General features: G+C 34.5%; 1 protein-coding gene across 2 annotated transcripts in view; it reads right to left on the reverse strand.

Moving 5' to 3' along the window:
• Strump (WASH complex subunit strump) overlaps nucleotides 1-16,069 on the reverse strand; it is a 272,405-nt gene that overhangs the window by 94,201 nt on the left and 162,135 nt on the right. The gene's annotated exons all lie outside the window — the stretch shown is intronic.

The following is a 16,069-nucleotide window of genomic DNA, read 5'->3' on the forward strand; positions in this document are numbered from 1 at the left end:
TAGAGAGTTTTTCTTAACAATTTTAAAACTTGGTGCAAAATAAGATGTTTATGTAATTTGAAATAGATAGAAAAATTATTGGATAACAAATATTTGAGGTAAGTGATAAATTTAGATATTTGTCTCCCAAGGATATAAATCATGTTGCAGCATCATTAATTAAAGCATCATTAATTAAGAATATAATTATATATATATAAAGCTTAATAATTTTACTGTCATCATTGAAATAATACTAGGATATATTTTAACATGTTTATAAAAGAATATCCACTTGGTTTCTTTGGGTTAAGAATTGATAAATTGTTACAATAATAATAATGTTCGGAACAGGTGAGGTTAAAAATGTGTTATCTATGTTTATATATCTGTATGTAGTCAATTGATGTACAACTGTAGCTATTACATTGCAAATATCTATAGTAATTGAGATTTGAATATTAGGGTAGAATGTATCCTTTTTCTCCTTGATCGCAAACAGTTGCTAGATTTTAGTTTCCAGATTGCTGATTGATTTGCAAATAATATCAACAACAATCTTACGATGCAGGTGTGATATCTGGCGACTGTTTGGCGATCAACAGAGCATGCTTGGTGCAGGTAGCTCTTCTCCAAGAAGGGTTAATGTATTTGAAGATAGTTGTATGTTAGCCTCGGGAGAGGAAGGTAGTAGATTGTACAATGCTGTAGGAGCGACGTACTGCTCTGAGTTACTGTTATGCTTTGTATCCCATTTGCCTAATAAATGTTCGTTTCGTCTTGCTAAATACTGTGTTATTAAACCACGAAGCCATTACAACAGTACCTAACATTTGATCAGGAGTAGCAGGATCTGCAATGTCATATGTTGTGGGAGATCTGTTTGTAATCACTAGATACGGACCTTCGTGTTTAGGCATAAATTTACTTTTCTTGTGTATGGATTTACTGACTGGATGTATAGTTATCCATACATTATCACCAGGCTGATAGTAAGTTTGTCTATGTCTTTTATCAAAGTATTCCTTTCTTTTGTCTTGTTTTTGTTCGACACGCTCCCTAATTTGAGGTGTCAAACGAGCGAATTCTTTCAGATACGGCGTAATTTAAGAAACAAAGTTGTTGTTTTCAATAAGTGGTCTTAAATTTTGTGATTAACGTCATGTGTCGTCCTAAGTTCTCTTCCGAACTGCAAATAAGCAGCGGTATTACCCGTAGTGTAACATATTGCATATTCATAGCAAAACGAATCATGGGCAGTTTTTCTTCCCAAGTATCATGAGTATAGCTAGTTTGGCTATACTCATGATACCGACTAGTATAGCTAGTTTGGGTTTTAAATGTCTGTTCTTTTGTTCGGAGGGATTCGCTTGAGGGTGATAAACAGGAATAAGTTCTTGTTTAATACCAAGGAAGTAACAGGTTTGCTGCATTACCGCACTAACAAATTGCGTGCCATTATCACTAATCAACCTACTGGGTAAACCATAACGTAAAAAAAAAAACTTCTTCAATTAAAATTTTTGCACAATTTTCGCAGTGGCTTCTTCTAAGGCGAAGAGCTCTATCCATTTCGTAATAAGAAATATAATAATAATCAATAAGAAAAATTAATTTTTCCCTAGTTGGGGTTCCTGGAAGTGGGCCAAAAAGGTCTATAGCAAGTGTTTCAAACCATTGTGCATATACAGGTGTTCGAAGCAATCCAGCAGGTTTCTGGTTATTTGGTTTATACCGATTGCACTCAGCACAATTTTTCACGTATTCTGAGATATACTTTCTCATACCAGGAAAGTAATACCTGAAGGCAATCTTATGGTACGTACCTTCAGCTACACAATGTCCTGCAGTGGGGGGATCGTGATACTGCTGTAGGACTCGTTCTCGCTCTTGACAAGGGACAACTAACTGAGCCTCTTCAGAGTCTGTGTCGGAAGAGTAATGATACAAAACTCCTTGATTCACGAGATATCCTCTACTAGTCCAATTTACATAATTTTCATCTTTTTTGCAACTCTCAAAACAGTCTATAATTTTCCTTACATCTTCATCTTTCATTTGTTCCTCACGAATGTCTTTAGATTTGCGGGATGGTAAATCTATAGAAACAGCATTTAAATCACAAACAAAGTCATTGTTTGCATAAGATGGTCTAGAAAGAAGGTCTGCTATAACTTTGGATTCCCTGGAGTGTAGACAATTTTTGGATGATATGACTGGATTTGAAGGGCCCATCGAGCCAAACGACCAGATGGTGATTTAATACTCATTAGCCATTTAAGAGGATGGTGGTCTGATGCAATTATTATTTCTTGGTTTTTCATATAACCGCGGAACTTCTCAAGAGCCCAAACTAATGCAAGAGCTTCTCTCTCGGTAGTTGAATAATTTCTTTCTGCTGAGTTTAACAATTGACTTGCATACTCAATCACATGTTCCTCTGGGCCTTCTCCTTGGATAAGGACTGCTCCTAAAGCATAGTTACTTGCATCTGTCCTAATGATGAATGGTTTAACACATTGTCCAATAAGTCCCGTAACTAAGAAAACAACATCCATTAAAAAAATTCACATTTATTCATCAACATAATCACCATGAAGAGCTATGCAATCATTCCAAGGCTTTTCTAACTTTTCGATAATATGCTTGTTAAACGTTCGTCCTTGTCCGCAAAATAAGCTTCAGTGGCAGCGATGAGTTCCTTATTTAAGCCAAAATTTTTCGCCTGGAACATCTTTTTGAAATCAACAAACAGCCAGTAGTCACTGTGGACTGGGTCTGGGGAGTATAGTGGGTGGGGAGGAAGAGTGAAGCCCAACTCGTTCAATGTAACCAGTCTTTGCATTGACTTGTGGCATGGGGCATTGTCTTGACTGAAGATGATTTCTTTTCTTTATGTGCAGTCTTTTTTTTTTGTGATTTTGTCCTTCAGGTGCATCAATAACTCTTTGTAATAGGCGCTATCGATAGATTTTTCCCTTTTCAAGGTAATCAATGTAAATTTTTCCTCGTGCATCCCAAAACACAGACGCCATGACTTTGCCAGCTGATTGCTGCGTTTTTGGATGCTTCAGATTGCTTTCACTATCTGCATGGGACTGACTTCAGAGTGAAATAGTGGATTCATGTTTCGTCTATTGTCACATATGGACGCAAGAAATCCTGTTTATTGTGAGTAAACAGTGACAAACAGTTCTGTGAATCATCGACTTGCTGTTGCTTTTGTTCCATTGTGAACACATGCGGCACCCATTTGGGAAACACTTTTTTCATTCCCAATTTTTCATGTAAAATCATACACGTGTTTCCAGTTGATATGTTTACCATCTCAGCAATCTCACAAACTCTCACTTTGCGGTCATTCATCACGGTTTTCAACACTTGTTTGACATTTTCCGGAGCGACTGCTTCATTTGACCTACCCATTTGAGTGCCGCATCATTTGTATCCGTGCGACCGTGCTTGAAATCAGCATACCAACGGCAAATGCTTCTTTTCGATGGAGCAGTGTATGGATAACATTTTTCAAGCCATTGCTGAGCTTGCACAGTATTTTTGCCCATTAAATAGCAATGTTTGATCAACACTCGAAATTCGTTTTTCTAAATTCTGTCTACCAAATGCACAAGTAGTGTCACTTTCACCCCAGTAGCTTCGCTGTTTCTGGTCCGAATGTCTTGAAAATTAGACATGTGTCATTTGAAGGTTAGTTCTTTCGAACAATGAAGTCAAGTCGATATTGCTAAAACCATCTTTTGGTTAGTCCCGGGACTTATTGAACAATGTGTTAATTCCGTCAGGTTGAGATAACACAGGTGGTGAAATCAACCTTTTTTTCAACTCTTCAAATGCTTTTTGTTCGGTTTCACCCCATGTCCACTGTTTATTCTTTTTGGTTAAGTCACTAAGGGGTCTAGCAACATCTGAAAAATTAGGGACATATCTTCGGAACCAGGAACACGTCTGTAGGAAAGACTGAACTTCATTTACGCATGTTGGTTTACGAATTTTCTGAATGGAAGATACTTTCTCGGCATCTACTTCTATACTGTCTTCTGTAATCCAATGACCTAAATACTTTACTCTGTCACAAGCAAAATGGCATTTGCTCTTGTTAGCATTTAGTTTAAACATAGAAAATCTTTCAAACACTTTCCTCAAATCTGATAAATGTTTATCAAATTTTTCTGATAACACTATGATATCGTCGAGATAGGACAGGGCAAAAACATCTTTTAACTCTGATCTAAATTTATCAATGAGTCGTTGAAAACTTGCAGGCGCGTTCCGCAACCGAAATGGCATTCGCAAAAACTTGAAAGTGCCAAATGGACAAACAAAGGAAGTTTTCTCTTGATCTGCCTTCATGAAATTTAGCTTGATGATAACCTGCTCTTAGGTCAATGGTAGACACATATTTCGTTGATTTGGCTTCAGTTAGCAAATCATCCATTCTTGGTAATGGATAGGTATCTGGAACAGTTTGGGAGTTTAATTTTTGATAATCTATACACAGTCTGATAGAACTATTAGGTTTAGGGACCAACACAACAGGACTCGCATAGGGTGATTCGCATTCCTCAATGATACCCTGAGTTAGTAAGGAATCTAGCTCCTTTTTTAACAACTCTTTCTTCACGGGTGTCATTTTATATGGTGACTCAGCAACAGGTAAATTATTTCCAGTCTGGATTCTGTGCTCAATATAAGGATTTCCATCAGCCAGGGGGTCTCACCCTGGCTGAAAGCTAATTTTATACTCTTCTAACAATGAACTTAATTTCTTCTGTTGTTCTCTCGTCAAATGTTTTCCTTCATCATCTCTCAACTTCACAGACTCGGTTGCTTCTGGTATTGCAATAGGAGTGTCAGCAGACCTTTTTGTTTCTGGAGCTGTTACTTTCAGAGATGTTAGTACGTTTTGAGTCTCTTTAGCTTCAGATGGTTCAATGTAAAAGGGATACTGCTTCTGTGGATTTTCACTAAAATACCAAATGCCATTCTAGATGTTGAGCACTTATTCCCGCAGCCTGTAGAAAATCAGTTCCAAGTAACGTCCTGTTACCTTTTGTTTTTGACAAAGCAATAAATTTCATACGTATTATCTTTCCTTCAACATTAAGATTTACCACTGTAGTCAAAGCTTGAACATTTCTTTCCTTGCCATCAGCTAGTACCATCATAATATTTGTTGTTTTAAATCCAAATCCTCGATCTCATAACAACTTATAAAATCTTTCTCCTGCAATAGAATTCGATGTCCCTGTATCAGCGCAAAAAGCTGCTTTTTCTCCACAAAGATTTAAAAAAAATGGAATTGGACAGTAGATCGGATGATTCAACTGCATACAATTTTACACAATTGATGACAGTTTTAACTTCTCCTTTTAACTTATTACACTTAGGGCACTTTGATTGTATGAAACTGGGATATCCACAACCATAGCAACGAATAGAAGTTTTCTTTTCTTCTCTAGAATTAGTAAATTTTGAATTGTCAACGTTTGTATTTTTAATCTGGTTAACATTTTTAGGATTACTAGTTTTAGATTTTCCTTCTGGAACAAATTTAATATTTTCTTTACAATATGGTTTCTTTGCACTAGAAGATCCATCTTTCTTCATGCCAAGTCTTACATTTTCATGATAATCGAGCTTTTCTGCGAGCTCCAACGGATTGTTCATTTCTGATAAACTGTCCACAAAATATTCTCCTACCTCGGAAGGTGTTCTTTTCTTTATTTAATCTGCAATGATCAAGTTCTGTAGCTGCTCGAAACTATAGATATTCAATTCTTTAATCCATCCTTCAAAATAAGATTTCAATTCAAAAGCAAAAAGTCCTTCCCAGTAATTTCTGCAGACTTTCTATGCTGAAAAAACATTTGTCGAAACCTATCAGCTGTGAGGCTATATTGTTTCAAAAGCATAGCTTTTACTTTTGCATAGTCTTTAGAATCCTCTTCATTTTCTCTAACAACTAATTGATTTATTTCAGATGGTAATGATCCAATGAAGTATGGGACCCAATCAGTTTCAGGTATATTTACGAACTTCAATTGACACTCATACATGGTCAGATAAAGTTCTATCTCATCTTCCTTTGGGTTAAAATTTGGAAGAATGCGACTCAAATCAAATTTAGATTGATCTATTTGAGAAACAGATTCCTTTGGCATATTCTTATTAACTTCAAGTTGGAGTTTAAACTTTTCTAATTCAAACTGGCGTTCCTTGGCTAATCTTGCTTCTACTGCTTCTTTTTCAGCCGTATCTTCTGCTTCTTTTTCGGCTTTTACGCGTTCATTGAATATGTTACTTAACATATTTTTTGTAAATTCTTCATCATAGGTTTTAGAACTCGTTATCAGATCTCGCAATTGCACAACTTTTAAGTTATCTGCAACTTGTAATCCAAGTTCTAAAGTTAGTAATTTAAGGTCCTCTTTGCGGCCTTTGCCTAAATACGCCATCTCGAAGGGGATTCATGTAAAGTTTTTTCTTTAAATACACTGGTTATCATAAATTACGGAAAAATTACAAAAATAGCGATAACTCCCTCAAAAATAAGCCAAACCGTTTAAAATTTGAATATGTTGCTAAGTAAGAGTAGCTGAGTAAAACTCCAATATGCAAATTAGTGGCGCTGCACTCAGAATACGTAATCTGTGAGGAGCATAAAAGTCCCAGTTTGAGAGCAAGCCCACATATTTCACTGTGATAGTGACATCAGAAATCTGAGATAGCCAATTCTTAACAACGATCAGGCATCATTTGCCTGCAGAACTACGATAGAAAGCCATTGGGAGACTTGAGGCAGGACAAAAACAAACAGAAGTGGCCATATGGCTAAATGTGAGTCCTTCTGTGGTTCATAGACTTTGGAGGCAATTTCAAATCACAGATTCGGCACCTAGGAGGTTCAGCCAGCTGCTAAGACGAGCGCCGATGACCGATATTTGACATTATGTGCACTCAGGAATAGAACCGCTACTGAGACTCTTCTTAGATACTTCCTTGCTGCAGCCACCAGAAAGTTTGTGTCAACGTCAACTGTGCATAGAAGGCTTTACGAAGGTGGTCTGTATGCAAGGCGAACAACCATTTGTGTGCCGCTCAAGTCACGGATAGGAGGGACCGTTTGCAGTGGCTCATAGGAGGGACTGTTTGCAGTGGGCATGAATACATGTCTACTGTACGCCTGAGCAATGGAGGGCTGTTCTCTTTATGGATGAGTCCAGGTTTAGTCTAGAATGCGATAGTAGGCGTTATTTGATATAGAGAGAACCTGGAACACATCATCCATGACACATTCGTGAAAGAGATTGTCATATCCTTCTTTTTCTTGGGCGTGTAGCTTCTGGATATGTATATACTTTCTACCGTAGACGTAGCGTATTGTGTGAGTTGCATAAAACAGCCATTTTAACGGCACAAAAACTTTATTAACACACAAATAAAAATAATAAGTACAAACGATTAACACACAAGTATAACTTCGTACCTTGCATCTGAGCTGGCATACAACACATTTCCTTCGTTACATCGCTACTACCTACTAACTACTCTTCTCTAGTCAGTTTCATGAGAGAGAGGCGTTGCAGGCCGTTCGGCTAAACTGCGCATGCGTGCTCATCACGTTATGACACCTCCCCTCGAAAAGATTTAATTGCGTATTTCAATGACCTGTCAAATCCACATATATAAACATTTCTTGAAACAAAATAAAATAACATCCATGAAATTTTCGAACTTAATTAACTAATTCTTACCATTTTAAATTAAAATTACTTCAACATAAATTCAGTAATCCTATTCATTTAAAAGGATGTACCATTCAATTAACATTTCAAACTTAAATCCTTCACATAATCATAATCATATAAGCAGTTATCATATAAACGAGACAATACAAATCAATCATTAACATTAAACATAATACTTTAGCAAACCCTAGCTAAATCTTTAAACACATTACCTAACGTTAGAAAAAAAAAATTAGTATTTTAGCTAAAAAAAAAAATTCAAACTAAACAGTCAAAATGTCTTATAGTTCATAGTTCATAACATCAGTCATACTTCACTCACTGGGAAATATAATCATGTCATTTTAAGTCACGTCATCAATAAACTCAGCATGGTCTATTTGTCTACACATAAGGTTACTGTTCCATTTTGTTAACGCATAAATGACTGGATGCACATATTCACTTTCTGATTCAACGATTAGCTTTAGCTGTAAAAGCTTATCTATTTGACGATCAGCTTCATTTCTTAGAACTTCAGGTATTCGATACGGTTTCTGCTTTCCTGGCATACTTCCAGGTTTCAGTTTGATGCTGTGTTCTCTCACATTGGCGATTTTCGGAATACCAGTTCTTAGGTTCTTATGCCTTCTTAAAATCTCCATAAGTTCTTTCTTCTTATGCGGTTCAAGGTGTGTAAAATCACATTCCTCATTAGAATAGTGTTCTTTTGCTTTCCGTGGAACAATTCTTGGAACGTTTTCAACTTCGCCGAAATCAATATCTGTATCATATATCACACCGACATTATTCACAGCGGTATTAAACTCTCGTATCTTGTTTGCGTGAACGTGCTTCGATGAATTGTCAGGCATTTGTACTATGTAACTATAATCAGTATGCTTTTTGATGATCGTAGCAGGTCCCGTCCATCTGGCATAAACTTTGTTTTGGCTATCAGGGATTAAAACTATAACCCTGTCACATTCCTTGAATTCTGTATGACGAGTCTTTCGGTTACGGTAGAATGCATAAGCTTGTTGCTTTCCAACATCTGTAAGTCCTGCGTATTCAGCAGCTTTTTCCAATTTCGTCTTCAAATCATTCAGATAATCGGTAACTGAACTTAACTGTCCATGAGGAACAAGAGTTTCATTAGTCCATGACGATTTCAAAATAGACAACAGGCCATTAGGACGTCTTCCATAAAGCATTTCGAACGGACTAACACCAGTCGTAGCATTAGGAACTTCACGGTAAGCCCAAAGTAAATACGGTAGATGTTTCTCCCAATCTTTCGAATGTTCTCTAACGGTATGATGTATCATTCCCTTTAAAACAGCATTAAATCTTTCTACCAGGCCATTTGAACTTGGATGATAAGGAGTCGAGAACCTTGGGGACGATATGATCCTTTTCAAAAACTCTTGGGTCAACGAAGCAGTAAAATTAGTTCCTTGATCTGAAGCAACAATTTGAGGAATTCCTGTGCGTGAAAAGATTTGCAACAATGCATCGCATGTTGCTTTGGCATTCAAATTCTTCAATGGCACCGCTTCGGGCCACCTTGTACATTGATCAACAGCACACAGAACATATTTGTAACCTCTACAGGTTGGCTCTGCAGGTCCTAGGATATCCACATTAATTACCTGGAATGGTTCTCTAGGACGTGTTACTGGTGTAATCGGAACTTCATCAAAGGGACGCTTTTTCACTTGAAGTTGACAAGAAGTACAAGCACTGCAGTATTCATTTACATCTTTCTTGATTTCCGGCCAATAGAACGAATATCTCAAACGTTCGGCTGTCTTCTTGGTCCGCAGGTGGCTTCCCCATAAGCTAGAATGAGCTAAGTCCAAAATCTGTTTTCTTCTTTCTTTGGGTACGACCAACTGGTAAACTCTTTCTCCTAGAACTTTATCTTTATGATACAAAAAGTTGTCAATAACAATAAAGTTATTACTTCCGTTCTTAACATTTTGCCAGCATGTTTCTAAAGATGGGTCATTCGTTTGTTGCACTCGAAACAGTTCTGAATCTGAAACACATTGATCGTGTCCCGTGCTAACTTTGGAATCATCCTTACCTGTATCTTCATATACAAGCGCACAACATTCTATTATCTTCTTAACAGTTTCATTACATTTTTCATTAATTAGGTTTTCCCTATCATGGTTAAGTATTTCGTCAAAATTTTCAGTTTCATGAAAAGGCATTTCACCGAAACTATCATTAGCAAAGTTTACATTTTTACATTCAAAATTAAACTTTCTTTTATCATCTCCCCTTAACTCATTAAAAGCACTTAACGACAAGAGTAAATCATTACATAACTTATCCACCATTGCACATGTTATAAAAATAGGTGACATAAATTTATCATTTTCCGAATATATTACTAAAGGTAGGTTAATGAGAGGAGCTTTTAAAGCTTGCCCGAAAGCTGACGTGAGGATAACACTTCCATGTGGCGTACGGTATTTTTCTGGTACAATGTCGGTCTTGACAGCGGTCACTTGCGTGCCTGTATCTGCTACTGCATTAATTAATTTACCATCACATATAAGTTTAACGGTTGGCAAGTCATCTATTAATTCTTTAACCTCTTGATTCGCAGTAAAATATTTAGAAGAAATCTTTGCAATTACGGCATTAGAATTATTCTTAATTTCTTCTTTAGCAACCCTTTCCTTATCTTCATGCAATAATATATTATGATACTTAGAATTACATTTTGAACATTTTAATTGAGAAGGGCAATTTTTTATTCTACAATTCCTTTCGAAACAAAGAAAGCACCGATTAGAAGCCCTTAAACTCTTTTTCTTTTCTTCTGGAAACATAACGCATTTTTCCGAAGCATGATTTTCGCTTTCGCAAAATAAGCAAGGGAAAGTTCGAACAACTGCAATTTTGCTTACATTAGGGGAATAGCTGGCGGCAAATTTGTTGGCGTTGAATGAATTCCGAGTGTGGAAGTTGTTTCGCTTTTCATTTGGTTATGAATGCCTTCCAAGAGAATAAGCGTGACTCTTAGAATAAAATAGATTTAATGAAGTTCGTTCGTGACTTTCAATTTCCCGTTTTAGAAATTTCATGAGGTTGTCGACATTAAAAGTTTCCTCATCTGCGTTTTGACGAGCAAAATCAAGCGTTATATCCTGAGGTATGCATTTCATTAACAAAGGGTATAGTAACTTTCCATACGATTCGGTCTTGACCCCTATCGAATTTAGTGACCTTACTTGTACGTTGCAGGTATCATATAATTCCCTCAAAGAATTAATGTCATTAGAACTTCGGACAGGCCGTAAATTTAAAAGTTTATGCATGTAAGAATTAATAAGAAGATCTTTTCGACCATACCTATCTTTGAGAATTTTAAAAGCTTCGTCGTAGTTTTCTGGAGATAAAGAAAAGCCTTCTATTGTTTTTAAAGCTGCACCGCCTAACAGGCTAAACAAGTAATTAAACTTATCTACTTTAGATAGTTTTACGTTTTGATTTATTGCCGTATCAAAAGAATTGTAAAATGTCTGCCACATTTCAGCATTTCCATAAAATTTATCAATCATAATCTTCGGCAATTTAACATTATAATCAGAACTTTTATCGACACTGGAAATAGATAAATTGTTACTATCATTAGAAGAACCATTAGAAACTAGCGAATTATTGCTATTTCTTTTTTCTTTCAATAATTTTGTGCCTCTAAAGCTCCATTTCGAAATTTTTTCTTCGTATTCCAAGGCACTTTCGATTTCGGTTTCAATGTCATTAACATCAGTCAAAGTTTTAATTTTTTCGTCTAACGCTTTCAAAGAAATAGCTTTTACTTTTAAATTTTCCAGTGATTCTTCAAGGTCTTCAAGGTTACTGGCTGCAATTAATGATTCAATAGCATTTGTTACTTTAGTAATGGCTGAACGAATAATTTTCCGTTCTTTCTTAGATTTCGTTAGCTCTTCAGCCATTTCTGTAACCTTGAATTCCACTTTACCACAAAATAAATTGAACAAATTTCTTACCTTTCTGAAGACTCACTTACGCATTTATCCGTGAACTTTGCAGAATAACATATCCTCCTGTTCTGACACCACTGTCATATCCTTCTTTTTCTTGGGCGTGTAGCTTCTGGATATGTATATACTTTCTACCGTAGACGTAGCGTATTGTGTGCGTTGCATAAAACAGCCATTTTAACGGCACAAAAACTTTATTAACACACAAATAAAAATAATAAGTACAAACGATTAACACACAAATAAAAATAATAAGTACAAACGATTAACACACAAATATAACTTCGTACCTTGCATCTGAGCTGGCATACAACACATTTCCTTCGTTACATTGCTACTACCTACTAACTACTCTTCTCTAGTCAGTTTCATGAGAGAGAGGCGTTGCAGGCCGTTCAGCTAAACTGCGCATGCGTGGTCATCACGTCATGACAGAGATGCATACGGAAGAGGCTGTGTCTGTGTTTGGGGTGGCATCTCTTTGGGTGGATGCACAGACCTCCGTGTTTTTCCAAGGGGAACCGTGAATGCTCATGTTTATAGAGATGGCATCCTTGATGCTTATGTGTGCCCATATGCCGGGACAATAGGTGATGCTTTCCTGTTACAGGACAACAATGCAAGACCACACAGGGCTTGCATCGTATATGGTTATCTTCAACAGGACACAATTATGCCCATGGAGTGGCCAGCTCGATCCCTGGACTTGAATCCTATCGAGCACGTTTGGGATGCTTTAGGGAGACATCTAGCTGCTCTCAATCCATCGCGCTTGCAACTGATTTGCAAGAGCAATGGTTCTTGCTTCCTATGGAACTGATAGACCGCATAATTGAAAGCATCACACATCGCTGAATGTGCTGCATTTCTTCTAGAGGCGATTATATTCCATATTGAAGGTACTTTTACTAGAGCAAACTGACATCTTCGATTTGCTCATTTAAGTCATGTGATAATTTCTATATTACCATAATTGTCTGGTAATTTCTTTTTATGTTAATTGATACCTTACTATGTGTTGTATATTGTGGGTAAGTTTCATAAAATTCTACATGTAACTTTTTCAGTAATCGTGGTTTTTCCTTAATTTATGATAACCATAAATTAAGGAAAATATGATAGTTGAAAAAGTCCCTAATCTAATTTAATATTGTTCACTGGCAGAAATTATAAGAATAGGGAAAGGAAACTATTAAAATTTACTATACCTTGTTGATTTCGAATATATCTTCATTAACAACTTAGAACAATAAAGAAATATTAATATTTCTTAAAAACATTTGAACACAAAATGACAACACCTTTGCAATCAGAAGTTTCTTAAACATAATTGCTTTTGTACACATATACATATATCTTGAAAAATTAGAAATAATTTCAACACTAATTATTTAAAATGCAATACAGTATGACCGAATGTAAGAATAAAATTCAATCCTTAGCATTAATTATATGTAAGTTTAAGCAATGAGGGTTTAATTTAATAGCAATGGAATATACTTTCAAAAATTCCACATAAACAATATCAAAATTCACAGAATTATAATCATATATTACTCTTTACACATTTGTATAAAAATATTACTCTTTTTTTTTTTTTTTTTTTAATTTACCAAACTAGCTTTATTGAGCTGTTAACATCATTAATCTTTCACTCTTAAAATAATGAACATGAAAGCAGATTAATATGACACAAATTCTAAATAAGAGTTATTATAAATAAAAAAGGAAATAGCAATATATTTTGCAATAACAGACACGGCTTATCTCAATAAATTAGTCATTATGATAAACATACTCTCTCTAATTCAGGTATGAATAATGCTAAAGAATCGTCTTTTTGTTCAAGGACAAACCTTCATTTTGCAACAATCTCTCAGATGGAATAAAATATGTAACACTTATTTCAAAAGCAAGTTTAGTTTTCAGTTATATATATATAACCATTTAACAAACAAGAATCAAGCTTTAAACACTTATAAAAAATATTAATGCAAATATAAAATCATTTCTACAAAGAATTACTTTTGCTCTTTTTCTTAAAAAAAAATACGTATGTACCACAGGCATGGACCATATAATTGAGGAGACATATTTATTTTCTCATAACTGAAATATCACAGTTTGTGATAACATAATTTAACACCTTCTAACTTCCGAAATGATCAAAATACAATCTCAGTTAACTATTGTTTCGGTTAATACTTAAATATTTATAAAATAAAACAGACTTTTACTCTATGTTAAACCATCACATTGAATGAAATTTTACACAAAATCTCCTACCTACTGTGTAATTGCTTCACACTAAAACCAAGGACATTAGATTAATCCTTCATATTTCGAAATGGGTATTCAAAATTGTTCATATCACCAGAAAAGCTAGAAGAAAAAATTGAGCTCGAGTTTCGTTAAAGAGTACGACTTTTATTTTAAAATAATTTTAAATTTTCGAGGCCCACCGTTGGGCAGCCATTTTCTTTTATGTAGCATTGTGACCACGGCTAGCTATAAAGTTGTTAAACAAGACTGGTAAAATTTAATCCAGACAAACTTTCATTTAACAAAAGGAATTTAATTAAACATAAACACTACATAATGAAAGTTACACGACAAAATTAATAAGAAGTAACACAAAGAAATATTACTCGAATGAAAATAAAAGTTTAGTTTCAAAAGCAAGTTTAGTTTTCAGTTATATATATATAACCATTTAACAAACAAGAATCAAGCTTTAAACACTTATAAAAAATATTAATGCAAATATAAAATCATTTCTACAAAGAATTACTTTTGCTCTTTTTCTTAAAAAAAATACGTATGTACCACAGGCATGGACCATATAATTGAGGAGACATATTTATTTTCTCATAATTGAAATATCACAGTTTGTGATAATATAATTTAACACCTTCTAACTTCCGAAATGATCAAAATACAATCTCAGTTAAGTATTGTTTCGGTTAAAACTTAAATATTTATAAAATAAAACAGACTTTTACTCTATGTTAAACCATCACATTGAATGAAATTTTACACAAAATCTCCTACCTACTGTGTAATTGCTTCACACTAAAACCAAGGACATTAGATTAATCCTTCATATTTCGAAATGGGTATTCAAAATTGTTCATATCACCAGAAAAGCTAGAAGAAAAAATTGAGCTCGAGTTTCGTTAAAGAGTACGACTTTTATTTTAAAATAATTTTAAATTTTCGAGGCCCACTGTTGGGCAGCCATTTTCTTTTATGTAGCGTTGTGACCACGGCTAGCTATAAAGTTGTTAAACAAGACTGGTAAAATTTAATCCAGACAAACTTTCATTTAACAAAAGGAATTTAATTAAACATAAACACTACATAAAGAAAGTTACACGACAAAACTAACAAGAAGTAACACAAAGAAATATTACTCGAATGAAAATAAAAAGTACATGTTCACAGTCCTCTGCCGAAATTCAAACTAACTAGTTCGGCGTAGGTGTTTTTGAATAGCCTTCGATAAGGTGGCGCTGCAGTACATGGGGCTGTTTGCTAGTGTTCGTTACATAACAATATAATCCATTCTTCTAAATTTTAATTTAATCTTATTTTATTTTTATTTACTTATTTATTTATTTTTTATTTACATTTTATTTTTATAATTTTCTTCAAAAGTTTGATATGGATAAAAGCTTAAGTAGGGGAGGGGAACCTTTTATTTATCAAAGTGCTTTTAAACATGAAAAAAATATTATTAATTAATCATCATATAATGATTCAAATAAGTAGTAGTGACCTATTTTAAATTTTAAAACAAAATGAAATATTAATATTTACCGATTAGATAATTAGTTCAGATTACAGAAAATCCTTTGTAAATCTCTATAATGGATTAGAAATAGATCAGGTTGAATAAAAATTAGTCAGAAAAATAATGGCGAAAAATCACACCAGGAAGGCAGGGAGAGCTTGCAGATTTAAGATATGAAAATGTGTCAAAAATCTTCAGATTTTTTTTTTTAAGGAACTTGTTATTAAAAAAAAAAAAAAAAAAAAAAAAAAAAACAGCATTTCCTTTTTGTTTGTACTTAGTTATCAACAGTTCTTCTATACTTACATTTGAAAGAATCAATCCAAATTCAGATCAATTAAAAACTGGGAATGTTGGCAGTTTTGCATTTTACATGGCACATTTCATAAAACTCATTACATACAAAGCTAATTTTATCCTAAAATGTTTAAATAAATATGTGCTTAGTTTATTATAGTAATAATATTTCAGTTCTAACTTTGTTTTATAAGTACCACACATTTGCTAGGTTAGTAATATTATCACTT

Source organism: Stegodyphus dumicola, chromosome 10, assembly GCF_044657685.1.
Source record: "Stegodyphus dumicola isolate Sdum_Otavi_A_Nest chromosome 10, ASM4465768v1".
In the NCBI taxonomy this organism is placed as follows: domain Eukaryota; kingdom Metazoa; phylum Arthropoda; class Arachnida; order Araneae; family Eresidae; genus Stegodyphus; species Stegodyphus dumicola.